Consider the following 15,667-nt stretch of genomic DNA (forward strand, 5'->3'; position numbering starts at 1 on the left):
ACTACACCTGCCTCGTTGACGAGCAAACCGAGAAACGGAAGCCCTATGCCATATTAGATTACAACGCCAAGAAATGCGGCTTTGAGCAACACAACGATGGCCGTTGGTCATGTTTTATAATATTGTTACGTTTTTATATTTAGGCGTTTTTAATTACCCGACAATTAAAACACTGTTCGTTTCAATAACGTTAATCTACAATTTATTTACTATCCCAATAAACACAAACGTTTGAAAAATGCTAAATTTCAAAAATTTTTTCAAACATTTTTTCAACGGATTAGGGTAATATTCAAGTTGAGAAATTGTTGAGAAAATCGCGTTCTCAACAAAAAACAGACATTACCCTCAACAGTGAAATTCAACACATTAGCAATAATATCTCAAGTGTTATCCTCAAATTGAAATGCATCGCTACTCAACAATTTGTCAAACAATTTTCGATGCGAGTCAAATTCAAAATTAACATCGTTGCAAATACTTTTCAACCTAAATTTGTATGAATGATATCCCCACTTCAAATTGAAAGTCAAAGCCAAAATTCTATGAATTTTGTATAATTTATTAATTTTCATCAAAATAAAATATATAATAATACACTACACTACATAATACACTACATTACCAATTGATAAATAATAATCTTATTAAACATATCAACAAATAAGAACAAAAAAAAAAAAAAACAAAAAAAAAAACAAAACTTTAAATATCTTAAATTAGTAAACACTTTTGCATTGATAATTCGATTTCCTTCCTTTTGGTGTCATAAAACAGCATTAACATTTATTAACATGCGGGCAATTTGAAATTAGGAACGTACTGGACCGCGTGTTAGAATTGATTTCCAGCAGAAGGAATTCACAAAATATCCATTTTAAACTGATAATAGCATATGAATTAAACTGACGATGTGATGCACATGTTCATCCAGAAGTTGTTGATTTCAACAATTTGTTGTTTTTAACAATTTTAATAGGTTGCACTTGTAATGTTTCTGGAAACTTTTTCTTGTCGATAAGCCACTCATTTTTGGTCAGCTTCTTAATGTTTGCAAGAATGTAGCATCCAAAGATTTTAGTTTTCTGCAAAGAGATTTAAATTTAGTGACTTCTCTAAAGTGTTGATTTAATTTTTCATATTGACGTACCAATTATTATAAACTATTTGAAGCAGTTCCAGTTAATTGTCCACAATTTTTTCATCGGCCAGCTTTTTAATGTTTTCAAGAACGTAGAATCCATAATTTCAGTTTTCTACAAAGAGATATACATTTCGTGACTTCCTTAAAGTTTTATTTCATTTATTATTTTCACTTACCTAATTTTATAAACTATTTGGTTATTTGTCTAAAATTTTCCATTTTTTTTATTTCTTGCAATTGACCACGAACTTCGTTGCACAAATAAGTATTGAAACCCACATGGTTTTTCGTTGCATTTTAGGGTAGTGTTTGTCAAAGTTTTTTCATATTATCTTCAACACCTTTTCAAAGATTTCGTCAACATTTTGGCAAATTGGAAGTAATTCGCAAACATTTGAAGATGTATTGAAGATGAGCTATTTCAAGTCAAGTTGAATTTATGTTGAAAATTATATTTACTCTCAAACTGAAAAGTTGTTGCAAGTTATTCATCTGGTGGCTGCCAAAGACATACACACTCACATAGATATGTGCTCGCATTACTACAACAACAATAACAATGACAATATACAATGAGATGAAATGAGAATGCAAAATAACAAAGCAAAGAGGGTATGAACTTACATTTCGATATGAAAACAAGCAAATAAAAGAACATACAAGAAATTCAGGAAAGTACCAGAAAATGAATAGATGATTCCAACAAGTGATAACGAAATTTTATCGTTACAATTTGAAATTTTAAATTAATGGAAACTAATTTAAATAAACTTAAATCTATAATTATCAAATTTGTAACACTGCCTCCCGCATAAGCCTGTTCGTCCCGAACAGGCACAGAACCTGTTCCGTAAGGAGCCAATCGTTCCAGATGTACAACTTTCATCTTTGATCTAGGGCTGTCGTCCTTCTGAATCCGGTATACAACATCATTGATCTTCTTGATGACTTTGTATGGGCCTTCCCACTGTGTTTGCAGTTTAGGACACAATCCTTTCGTTCGTTGCTGGTTAAATAGCAGAACCAATTCTTCTTCTTGGAAGCCCTCAGTATTTACAGCTCGATCGTATCTCGCCTTCATTCTGTTGCAGACCATTTTTATTTTGTTGCGCACTGATTCGTGAACTTCACCGAAAGTGTTTGGGATGTCGTTTCTGTTTTCTTCCATGGCGAGCTCATTAGGTTTAGCACCGAATATCAGATCTCCAGGCAACTTCGACTCAGTTCCGAATAGAACATTGGCCGGTGTTCGAGAGGTGGAATCATGAATGGCAGATCTATAGGACAGTAAAAACTTTGGTATATGCTCGTCCCAGTCCCTCTGGCCGTTTCGAAAATGTTCCTCCAGAGTGCGATTAAACCTTTCTACCATACCATCGGATTGTGGATGTAATGGCGTAGTCCTCGTTTTCTTGATACCAAGGGATTCGCACATCTCTTTGAATATGGCCGATTCAAAATTTCTTCCCTGGTCTGAGTGAATCTCGGACGGCACCCCGTAGCGGCATATCCAGTTTTTGTTGACCACATCCACAATCGTTTTTGCCTCTTTGTTGGAAATTGCATACACCTCCGGCCATTTGCTGAAATAATCCATGACCACAAGGACATAACGGTTTCCAGAATCACTTACTGGGAAAGGGCCTGCCACGTCCGTTGCTATTCTTTCAAACGGGGCTCCTGGTCTATACTCTTGCATAGGACCTCGACTTTTCCTTGTTGGACCTTTCGCCTTCATGCACTTCTCGGAATTGGCTACCCATTCAGCAATTGATTTCTGGCATCCAACCCAGTAGAATCGTTGCTTCACTTTCTCGGCTGTTTTGGTTATTCCCAGATGACCTCCACTGGGACCATTATAGAACTCCGCCAAAACGTCTCTTATTTTGGAATCCGGTACGATGATCAAATTTCGGCTGCTCTTGCCATCTTCGCTTTCCCATTTACGTTGCAGGGATCCATTGATTAGAACTAAACTATCCCATTGAGCCCAGTATGATTTCATAAGTGGACTTTCGGCTGCGATGTCTTTCTTACTGGGCTTCTTGTTCTCTTCCTTTGCCGAAATAATTTTGTTCAAAATGTGATCTTTACGCTGTTCTGTTGGCCAGTCCACTCCAGATTCGATGTGTAACAGCCGAATATCAATAATCTCCTCCTTATGTTCAGCTTTCGAGCAGTGCTTGCATTCTATATTGCAAGGTCGAAGTGACAAAGCGTCAGCGTTACCGTGTTTTCCACATTTTCTATGCTCGATACTGAAATCATAGCTTTGGAGCATCTCGATCCAACGTGCCAGTTGAGCTTCCGGATTCTTGAATTGGAGCAACCATCGTAGAGCTGAGTGATCAGTCCTGAGCAAGAAGTGTTGTCCATACAAATATTTATGATAATGTTTTACACTCTCTATGATGGCTAGCAGCTCTCGTCGCGTTACACAGTAGTTCTTTTTGGGCTTGGACAACGTTCGGCTGAAATATCCGATGACCTTCTCCTTGCCGTCTATCTGTTGAGATAGCACACCTCCAATACCATGCGCGCTAGTATCTATATCCAAAACAAATTTTTCGCCCGGAATAGGATACGCTAGAACAGGAGCTGAACATAAAAGTTCTTTTAAATGTTGGAATGAATCCTCCTGTTCGTCGCTCCACTGGAACTTCTGACCTTTTTGCGTCAATTTATGGAGACTAGCGGCGATGCTGGCGAAGTTTGGGATGAATCGTCGGTAATATGTACATAACCCAAGGAAACTTCTTAATTCGTGGAGATTTCGGGGTCGTGGCCAATCTCTGACAGCTTGGATTTTGTCTTCATCGGTGGATATGCCCTCTGCAGTCACAAGATGACCCAGGTATTTAACTTCCCGCTGGAAAAGGGAGCATTTCTTTGCGTTAAAGCGTAGACCAGCGGCTGACAATTGCTGGATAACGTCCTTCAAGTTCTTAAGGTGCTCGTCAAATGTTTTGCCCATCACTATGATGTCATCCAAGTATATCAAGTACGATTTCCAGTGCAACCCCTTCAGTACCCGCTCCATCAATCTTTCGAAGTTAGCCGGAGCGTTGCAGAGCCAGAACGGCATTACATTGAACTGCCAGAGACCGCCATTAACGCCAAAAGCCGTCATTTCCTTGTCTTTCTCGGCGATCTCTACTTGCCAATATCCACTCTGCAAATCAAGCGTAGAAAACCATGTTGTCCGGCTAGTGTGTCCAACGTGTCATCAATGCGTGGAAGCAGATAACTGTCTTTTTTAGTGACATCATTCAGTTTTCTATAGTCTACGCAGAATCGGGTACTTCCATCTTTCTTTTTGACCAGCACAACTGGGGAACACCAAGATCTTGATGATGGCTCGATCACACCACTCTCCGCCATTTCCTTTATAAGCTTTTGAACTTCGTCTCTTTTTTCCAGGGGAACACTTCGTGGTGCCTGTTTTATGGGCCTTTCTTCTGCGGTTTTAATTTCATGTTTCACTACAGATGTTCTTCCTTGATTTCCCTTTTCAGAAGCAAAAGCATAGGCGTTTTTCCACAACAATTGCTTGGCTTTATTTCTCTCTGACGGCGATAGATGACGTGTCCAAGCCTCGACATACCCTTCTAGATGTTTTCTCACTGCTCCATGTGTCTTTGATGAGTTGCCTTCCAAATTGAATATTGCCTCGGCTGGTGTACATTTGCCAATGTCAGAAAATTTTACAATTTGCTCGTGATTGTCAGACAAGTTCAAGACACGAACTGGTATTAGTCTTTCTTCGTTCGTTTTTACCAGGGCATTTGCTATCAAGATGTTGTTGCTTTTGTTTTCTGCTGGTTCAACAACCCACAATTGGCCGACTTCACAATCTCCATTCATAGAAACCCATATAATTCCTTCGGTATTCGGTGGTATAGACTCTGACTGCCTCGTTGTCAAACGTCTGACAGGTGTGTTCTCGTCGTATCCCACGTTTACCGTTATTTCGGTATCGCACCATGTCATTACACGACGCTTCATATCCAGATTGAGACCAAAAGCAATCATGAAATCCGCTCCAATTACTTATGAAATCATAAGTAACGGATTTGTTAGCAATAGTTAATTTTACGGCGACCTTTCCATATACGGTTGCGGGTTCCCCTGTAGCCGTGCGTAGCTTGACTCCAATAAGTGGTGTAACTTTTCCTTTTACTAAATCAGATCTAATGTTAGACTTGATGCACCAGTATCCAACGTCAAAGTACGCTTGTCGCCATTAATAACACCCGCAATAGTTAAATTGTTATTTTTCTGTTGAACTATTGCTATGGAGATGGTGGGGCCATCGTCTGTGGGAGCCAGCTCTTGCCCCGCTGAACTAGCTCGATTTAGTTTAAAGGTGACTCACTTGACTGTGGGGTCACCTTCTTATGGCTATTGTTTAATGGAGATGGTTATGTGGATCTTGACCGTTTGCGTCGTGCTTTGCATTCTCGAGTTAGATGTCCCGGCTTATCACAGTTATAGCATTTGATCCGGGATTTATTTGCCCCTTGCTTCATTTCTTGCATTGCCTGCTTCATGGCCTCTTTCATCGACTCAATAACGGACTTTGATTCGTCACACTCTGTCTCTACTTTACGTACCTTGTGAATTTGAGACTGCGCTAGCAATCTCGCAGTCTCCTGTGCTAGTGCGAATGTTACTGTTTCATCGAATGTAGCTTTTTGTGCGGCATATGTTGCACATTTTATCTCAGGGTCTCGAATGCCATTCACAAAAGTCTCAATCTTGATACGATCTCTAAGAGGATGATTCTCTCCAGGGTATGCCAAAAGCACCAACCGCTCAACCTCTGTTGCAAAGTCTTGTAGAGTTTCATTCGATTTCTGGATTCTTCCTCTCAATTCCATTCTGAAGATGTCCTGCTTGTGCTCTCCACCATACTTGCGTTGAAGTGCCGCTATTACTTCATTATAGTTATTTCTAGAAGCAGCGGGAATGCTTTGTATCACATCAGCAGCATTGCCCTTTAATGCCAATAGAAGTTCAATTGCTTTATCATCGTCATTCCACAAATTTCTACAAGCAACCATTTCGAATTGGAATTTGAAGACATCAAATGACGTTGAGCCATCGAAAACAGGAGTTTTGATTTTTGAGTCCTCTATGACGCGCACTGGACCACCTTTAATTTCCAGCCCTGACATTTTATTCTCGATGTGTAGAAACTTCTCATCATGAACCATAATTTTCTCATCCACCGAAAGAACTTTCTTATCCAATTCCACAATTTGATTTTCTATATGGTCCACACGTTTCTCCATGCCTTCAGAAATTTGTTGTAGTTTTTCATTGAGAATTCTAGAATTTTCGACGAATTTTTCTTCCAATTTTCTTGAACTTGCTTCCATTTGTAGGGCATTTTCTTTCAGCAATTTTCTAGAATTTTCTTCCATTTTTGTAGGATTCTCATCCATGATTTTTCTAGAGTTTTCTTCCATCATTTTGCTCAGAACATTGAGCATTGATGTGTAATCCACAACACTCGAAGCCACAGACGGAGTTTCTACACTGCTGGTATTGACGAGTATTGATTCATCAATGTCTTTCTTATAATCAAACTCGTGCGTCGCAATGTCCATATTACGCCGTTCAAACTCTTCCAGTAGACGCTTTTGAAGCTGGGCCTTATTGCCCGTTGTCGGCAGCTCCAGTTTGCTCAATTCCTTTTTTAAGTCTTCCACACGAAGCTCATTAAACTTCATTGTAGATTTTTTTCGTTATTTCACTTCCGACACCAATTGTTACGTTTTTATATTTAGGCGTTTTTAATTACCCGACAATTAAAACACTGTTCGTTTCAATAACGTTAATCTACAATTTATTTACTATGACTTCACTTTACAATTCGTTCACACTGATGTTATTCGTTTGACGCTTTAATTAAGACTGACTCGTTCGCAGCATGCGAGCGTTTTTATGTATGACGGTCTGGCAATACGAGAACATTCTGGCAGCACTACAATATTCTGGCAACGCCAGAATATTCTTTGACAATGCTAGAAGAATCTACGACCATTAAGTTATTCATCTGGTGGCTGCCAAAGACATACACACTCACATAGATATGTGCTCGCATTACTACAACAACAATAACAATGACAATATACAATGAGATGAAATGAGAATGCAAAATAACAAAGCAAAGAGGGTATGAACTTACATTTCGATATGAAAACAAGCAAATAAAAGAACATACAAGAAATTCAGGAAAGTACCAGAAAATGAATAGATGATTCCAACAAGTGATAACGAAATTTTATCGTTACAATTTGAAATTTTAAATTAATGGAAACTAATTTAAATAAACTTAAATCTATAATTATCAAATTTGTAACAATATGATGGACGTCGCTGCATTGGCTGCTTTTACGATTTACAACGAAATGAAGCCTATAAAAAGTAGTGACAGACGGCCGTCGTTCTTGTTACTACTAACGAAACAATTGGCCACACCAAATATCGAAGAACGTGCCCTGAACAGCCATATAACCTCATATCCAAGGATACGCAATGCGATGGAAGCATTCGATGTCAGGGTAAGAAAAATATCTCCAAATTCAAGAATAGAATACATATTTATTTGTTTTTTATTTTTCTTTTCATTTCAGGTATTACCAAGACCGATGGAAGGCAATGTACCGTCGTTTGCAGCTAGGCCAAGTAGACTGTCATGTAGGCTTTGCCCTTCTGAGTACGGGCGGCAGCGGAAAACGCGGGCATACTGCTTCGGCAACAATAATTTTTAGAATTTTTTATAATAGTCTTAAGAAATTTCAAGCAAAAAATATTAAAAAAATTGAAAAAATATTTTTGTATGTAGAAAACAAAACATGATTTACAAAAAGGTCCGTAGGGAACTTTTCACACAGCCGTGAAGTTCAGAACTGTCACTGATCGGAGGGTTAACAGTATTCCAATTGTAATTTTAAGGTGTAGTGTTCCAAAAATAGACCGATATAAGTATTATATTTGGCATATGTGTTTATATGTGCTAATGAACCCTAATTTTAAATTTTGATGCGACTCGACGACAAATCTCAGCATTTTAGGGATGTAAAGAATTCTACATATTAATATCAGGCCAATAAATTAAAATACGACACAATACTATATAGAGACCACATCAAAATATGGGTAGATAACAACAATCTCCATAATATGTATTTATAAAAACCAAAAATTTCCAGAAGTTTAAGAAGTAAAATCCTGGTATTTATAAAAAATAAATCTATATAAAAAAAGAAAAGTAAAAAATCAAAATGTCGGGCTTATCAGATAGAAAGTTTAGATGTTAAAAAATGTAATGTGTCGGATATGGAAGACAAACATAAACTGCCAAAAATTAGGACAGTCGGAATTTTAAATAACCACTACCATACAACAGATGAGAGGAATATCTGCACAGTTACGAATAATGTTTCTATAGAAATAAAATGGTGAAACATCGATTTATAACTGGTCTATCTGACATCGATTTATAAATGGTCTATGGACATTAGAGGTCATTAATTTAATGTAAAGAATTTCGAGTGGCTTTGATGAACAAACATTCTCCCAAAAGACTGGCTCAGATGGCACGTTGGCAGAGGTTTAATTTCGGGTGGAGATTTTTCAAGCAATTATCTCCATATACAAAATCTGGGCCGACGGAAATTTCCACATTTATTTATGGATCTCAAATAACTCTAAATTCAAAATTTCTGAAAAATGTTATGAAAATTTTAGACTGGGAAAAACTTCTTAAAACAAATCGGAAGATGGGTTTATATGTAGGTGCTATATCACAAAATTGTCCGGTATGACCCATCTACGAATTCGACATGCCTGCCAAAAAATTTAGAACGTTAAATTCTACTGATATATTGCCTTAAAATTTTACCTTTATGAGGAGTACATATAGAGTCAAACATCGATCAAAAATATGTTAAAAATAGACAATACAAGTGATAAATTCAGCCCTTATTCTAGTAAAACCTACTTTTTATATCACCGTGAAATTTCACCCATATAAATACATTTGAATGGCCTGAAATCCATTAATTCGTTTTTCGTTGTTCAATTAAAAACCCTAATGGAATCTAATTTGTCGAAATATTTCTTTAGTTACAAAGATATACCCAGCAAAAAAAATTTGGAAGTTCTTTCAAAGGCACACTTTAAAAACACTTCCAGAAGATGTACTTCCAATGATGTTCTTTATTTTAATTACACAGAAAGTTCTTCTCATTAAATGTTTTAAAATATGCTTTTTTAATATTTTTAATGGGTAATTTTAACCTTTTTGTTTCAAATTGGTTAAAAACAGTTTAAGAATTCATAAAATGGTACAAATTATTTAAATCTGAAAAATTTATGAATTTTTGAAAATATTTGAGGTCAAATGTTTCAGACAAGTGTTAGAATCCATTAAAAATTATAAAAAACTATTTATTTGACAAAATATCACAATTTTTTTAATTTATACCCAAAACGTTGAATTCGGATTACAGCTAAAGAAGTAATGCAAATTCAGTGCACCGGCTGTTGAAATGGAGGACTTCCGTCCTATGACCAGCCCATGTTAAATTCATCGCTTCTGCGTCAATTTTGCACCACTTCCGGATCCAAAAAGAACACGTTCATTACTTTTTTGACGACGCTTGTTTTGCTGGGTACACACAAAAAAACTTTTTTTGATTTCAATCACGAAAATCGCGGATTCAATCATTTTTTTAATTGAAATGTCTGCAATCACGAAAATGATACTATCAATCACCCATTTTGATTGGAAACCAACACGATTTTTAATTAAAAATTTAATTGACTTTTGTCACGGAATCAATTAATTGTGTGATTGAATCAATTAAAAACGTGATTGATTTTTAACATAAAATTAAATCACAGTTTTAATTGAATCAATTAAAATTTTAATTAATTTCGCGACAAAAATCAATCAACTATTTGATTCATTCAATTAAATAATTAATTGAAATTGGCTATAAATTTCGATCAAAAAATTTATATATTGCGACCCCAAAATCGTATTTAGTTTTTTTTTCTTTTGAAATAAAAGAAAATATGTGTTTCTTATAAAACATATTTAATATTTTATTATTTTTTGAATTATGCAATAGACAAATAAATTTGGTTCTTGTCATTCGTGTTTTGTTCTAACATAACTTACAAATACAACTACTATCAATAACAACTATAGGGTGAAAAAATAAAGTATATAAATCATTATCTTCCTTATAATAATAACCATGTTAGCATGTTCCTTCTAATATGTAGATGCGCCTAGATTTCCAATAAATCAGCAGCCTGTAAGCTAAATTAGTTTTTCTGAAAGTAAACAGAATAATTCGAATTTAATTTTGTTCAATTAAAAGTTAATTTTGTTAAACATTACCTGCATTGAATATCAAGTTCAATTCTTAGATCCAGGTTGCAGATTTATAATCTTCTTTTGCAGTTGTAGTCTTTTAGCATTAAAAAGGTGTATTAAGGAGCTTGGTAATTTAATTTTAGTAACAATTCCTTTCCAAAATATCCACACATTGAAATCGTCTATTAAAATTTGAAGCAATCAAAGACAAAAATAATTGGAAAGCAATGTAATATTTGGTATTATATTGATGATACTTTGCAAATTCTGGAAATAGAAAAAAATATAAATGGAAAATACATATTTTTAGTATTTTCTGATATTTTTCATATTTTTAAATCCAAAAGAAAGAACTTTTTTACCATTACATAATTCAGCTTATTAGCTTATATACCAGATATGCTGCTCTCTACTTGGGTTCAAACTGAAAAAGGCAGGTAAAACAAAAATGCAATTTAATGCCAACGCTACTTCGCAACTTCAAGGTGAATCTTCCAACAAACCCATACCGCTCTTGGTTTTAAGAAAACTAGGAGTGAAAAAATTTATAATTTTAAAAGATCAATACGGTACCCACTTTTTATTGCAAACATATTATTATATATTTGATAAAATGATGGAGTTGATGGGATTGATTGGTCAATTTCACGAAATAAAATTGGTCACTAAAAGAAATGAATAAAAAATATATTATTTTAGTCCGTTTAATGTAAACAGGCTTCAATGGAAAACGGTATTCACAATTTCTTACCTTCAATAAACGTGGATTGTTTTCCATTTTTACAATACCACAAAACACAAACACAGGTAATTTCAAATGCGTTCTGTCATATATTTTTTTCAAACCTTTACCACGTGGCCGTTTGTTGTTGCACACTTTATTTATTTCAACCCTTTGCTATGATTTGTTGTTGGTTTCAAAATATTTATGCACACATTTTGAATGCAGCAGACAGAATGTCGCCAACAATGTTTTTCAATTTACGCGAAAAACAAAAACCCAACGGTTCGTTACGAGTTACTTCCACAGACTGATCTCTCCATCATACATTGTTGAATAAATACCCATTCTCATGTTCTCTTGTCGCTCTTTCCATTGCTCAAAATTATTCAGTTTCAAAAGGTGATTGGATCAATCACATGTGTAATTGGAAACGGAAAAAATTTCAATCACGTTTGTAATTAAAAATTATTTCCGAATTGATTAAATTAAATTGATTGAAGCAATTAATATTTTAATTGGAAACGTAACAAATATCAATCATTTTTTAAATTGGTTTTTATTCGGATTTGATTAAATAATTAATTGAATCAATTAACATGTTAATTGAATCCGTTTCCAAATTCAATTAAGTGTTTAATTGAAAAAATGTTGGTGATAATTTTTTGTGTGTAGGAAGTGTTTTTCAAAGTTTGTTTCGCCGAAGTCGGAGTCGAGCAAATTTTCTACGACTCAGGCTCCGATTCCAGCAAAATCTTCAGACTCCGACTCCAAGACTCCGGCTCCGACTCTACAGCCCTGATGACTACTACAGCTTTTTTGGCCGCTTTCAAAAGATTTAGAAGAGGCACATGTACAGATATTTATTCTGATTGTGTCACAAACTTTGTCATTACTTACGCTTGACCAATACAACTTGGCACTTCATCCCACCAGCTTCTCCACATTTTGGCGGTTTATGGGAAGCTGGTGTAAAATCTGTAAAACATCATCTTAAGAGAGCCACTAACGACCGAAATATTACATTTGAGGAATTAGCGACGTTGCTTTGTCAAATAGAAAGCTGTCTTAATTCAAGACCTCTTTGTCCTTTATCGTCGGAACCGTCAAAATTCGAAGTGCTAACACCGGCACATTTTCTCGTTGGAGAGCCCACAACTTGTTTGCCAGAAGAATCCCTATTAGATACGGTTACGAATTTGATAATTATAGATTTAAGTTTATTTAAATTAGTTTCTATTAATTTAAAATTTCTGAATGAATTTCTGAATTTCTTTTATGTTCTTTTGTTTGCTTATTTTCATATCGAAATGTAAGTTCTTACTCTCTCATAGTTTAACAACCCCTTTGCTTTGTTATTTTGCATTCTCATTTCATCTCATTGTCTATTGTCATTGTTATTGTTGTTGTAGTAATGCGAACATATATCTATGGGAGTGTATATGTGTTTGGCAGACACCAGATGAATAACTTAATGGTCGTAGATTCTTCTAGCGTTGTCAAAGAATGTTCTGGGGTTGCCAGAATATTGTAGTGCTGCCAGAATATTATTACATTGCCAGACCGTCATATACAAAAGCGCTCGCATGCTGCTAACGAGTCAGTCTTGATTAAAGCTTCAAACGTTATTGAAACGAACAGCGTTTTAATTGACGGGTAATTAAAAACGCCTAAATATAAAAACGTAACAATTGGTGTCGGAAGTGAAATAACGAAAAAAAATCTACAATGAAGTTTAATGAGCTTCGTGTGGAAGACTTAAAAAAGGAGTTGAGCAAGTTGGAGCTGCCGACAACAGGCAATAAGGCCCAGCTTCAAAAGCGTCTACTGGAAGAGTTTGAACGGCGTAATATGGACATTGCGACGCATGAGTTTGATTATAAGGAGGACATTGACGAATCAATACTCGTCAATACCAGCAGTGTAGAAAATCCATCTGTGGCTTCAAGTGTTGTGGATTATGTTTTGAGCAAAATGATGGAAGAGAATTTTAGAAAACTGGAAGCAAATTCTCTAAAAATGGAAGAAAATTCAAGAAAGCTGCTGGAAGAAAACGCTTTAAAAATGGAAGCAAATTCTAGAAAATTGGAAGAAAAATTCGAATAAAATTCAAAAAAGATGGACGAAAATTCTAGAATTCTCAATGAAAAACTACAACAAATTTCTGAAGGCATGGAGAAACGTGTGAACCATATAGAAAATCAAATTGAGGAATTGGATAAGAAAGTTCTTTCCGTGGATGAGAAAATTATGGTTCATGATGAGAAGTTTCTGCACATCGAGAAAAAAATGTCAGAGCTGGAAATTAAAGGTGGTCCAGTGCGCGTCATCGAGGGCTCAAAAATCAAAACTCCTGTTTTCGATGGCTCAACGTCATTTGATGTCTTCAAATTCCAATTCGAAATGGTTGCTTGTAGAAATTTGTGGAATGACGATGATAAAGCAATTGAACTTCTATTGGCATTAAAGGGCAATGCTGCTGATGTGATACAAAGCATTCCTGCTGCTTCTAGAAATAACTATAATGAAGTAAAAGTGGCACTTCAACGCAAGTATGGTGGAGAGCACAAGCAGGACATTTTCAAAATGGAATTAAGAGGAAGAGTTCAGCATACCCTGGAGAGAATCATCCTATTATAGATCGTATCAAGATTGAGACTTTTGTGAATGGCATTCGAGACCCTGAGATAAAAAAATAAACATATGCCGCACAAAAAGCTACATTCACAGAAACAGTAAAACGAGATTGCTGGCACGGCCTCAAATTCACAAAGTACGCAGAGTAGAGACCGAGTGTGAAGAATTGAAATCAGTCATTGAATTGCTAAAAGAGGCTCTAAGGCAGATAATGCAAGAAAAGAAGCAGCAGGCAAATAAATCTAGAATAAAATGATATAACTGTGATAAGGCTGGACATCTTTCCAGGGAATGTAAAGCGTGGCGTAAAACGTCGGGGTCAATCTCGCCATCTCCATTAAACAATAATCATAAGAAGGCGACCACAAAGCCAAGCGACTCAAATTCTAATTTTGCGGATAATAGAAAAGGTGGCAAACAAGTTATTGATCAAGACTTGACACGACGGCATTGCAATGTAGAAAGCACACGCTACTCGAAGGCTGAACCAAAGGAGACAGTTGTAAATGTCAGGCAGTTACACAACATAAAGATCCCATTCTGAGAAAAATTATTTCAGCCAAAGAAGAAAATAAGAAACTCAGCAAGAAAGACATCGCAGCCGAAAGTCCACTTAAGAAATCATACTGGGCTCAATGGGATAGTTTAGTTCTAGTCAATGGATCCCTGCAACGTAAATGGGAAAGCGAAGATGGCAAGAGCAGCCGAAATTTGGTCATCGTGCCGGATCCCAAAAAAAGAGACGTTTTGGCGGAGTTCCATAATGGTCCCAGTGGAGGTCATCTGGGAATAACCAAAACAGCCGAGAAAGTGAAGCAACGATTCTACTGGGTTGGATGCCAGAAATCAATTGCAGAATGGGTAGCCAATTGCGAGAAGTGTATGAAGGCGAAACGTCCAACAAGGAAAATTCGAGGTCCTATGCAAGAGTATAGACCAGGAAAGCAATGGACGTGGAGGGCCTTTCCCAGTAAGTGATTCTGGAAACCGGTATGTCCTTGTGGTCATGGACTACTTCAGCAAATGGCCGGAGGTGTATGCAATTCCAAACCAAGAGGCAAAAACGATTGTGGATGTGGTCAACAAAAACTGGATATGTCGCTACGGTGTGCCGTCCGAGATTCACTCAGACCAGGGAAGAAATTTTGAATCGGCCATATTCAAAGAGATGTGTGAATCCCTTGGTATCAAGAAAACGAGAACTACGCCATTACATCCACAATCCGATGGCATGTTAGAAAGGTTTAATCGCACCCTGGAGGAACATTTTCGAAAAGTGGTGGACAACGGCCAGAGGGACTAGGACGAGCATATACCAAAGTTTTTGCTTTCCTATAGATCTGTCATTCATGATTCCACCTCTCGAACACCGGCCAATGTTCTATTCGGAACTGAGTTGAAGTTGCCTGGAGATCTGATATTCGGCGCTAAACCTAATGAGCTCGCCATGGAAGAAAACAGAAACGACATCCCAAACACTTTCGGAGAAGTTCACGAATCAGTGCGCAACAAAATAAAAATGGTCAGCAACAGAATAAAGGCGAGATACGATCGTGCTGTAAATACTGAGGGCTTCCAAAAAGAAGAATTGGTTCTGCTATTTAACCCGCAACGAAAGAAAGGATTGTGCCCTAAACTGCAAACACAGTGGGAAGGCTCATACAAAGTCATCAAGAAGATCAATGATGTTGTATACCGGATTCAGAAGGACGACAGCCCTAGATCAAAGATGAAAGTTGTACATCTGGAACGATTGGCTCCTTACGGA

The 15,667-nt window shown here is 36.4% G+C and overlaps 1 long non-coding RNA gene across 1 annotated transcript; it reads right to left on the reverse strand.

The window, feature by feature from the left end:
• Window positions 1–744: 744 nt before the first annotated feature.
• LOC142223472 (uncharacterized) lies at window positions 745–1,410 on the reverse strand. The gene is made up of 3 exons (XR_012718747.1): window positions 1,321–1,410; window positions 1,151–1,256; window positions 745–1,085 (listed from the first exon to the last, which is right to left on the reverse strand). It is a non-coding gene; the product is annotated as an uncharacterized LOC142223472 (long non-coding RNA).
• Window positions 1,411–15,667: the final 14,257 nt, after the last annotated feature.

The sequence above is a fragment of the Haematobia irritans genome, chromosome 2 (assembly GCF_050003625.1).
Source record: "Haematobia irritans isolate KBUSLIRL chromosome 2, ASM5000362v1, whole genome shotgun sequence".
Taxonomy (NCBI): domain Eukaryota; kingdom Metazoa; phylum Arthropoda; class Insecta; order Diptera; family Muscidae; genus Haematobia; species Haematobia irritans.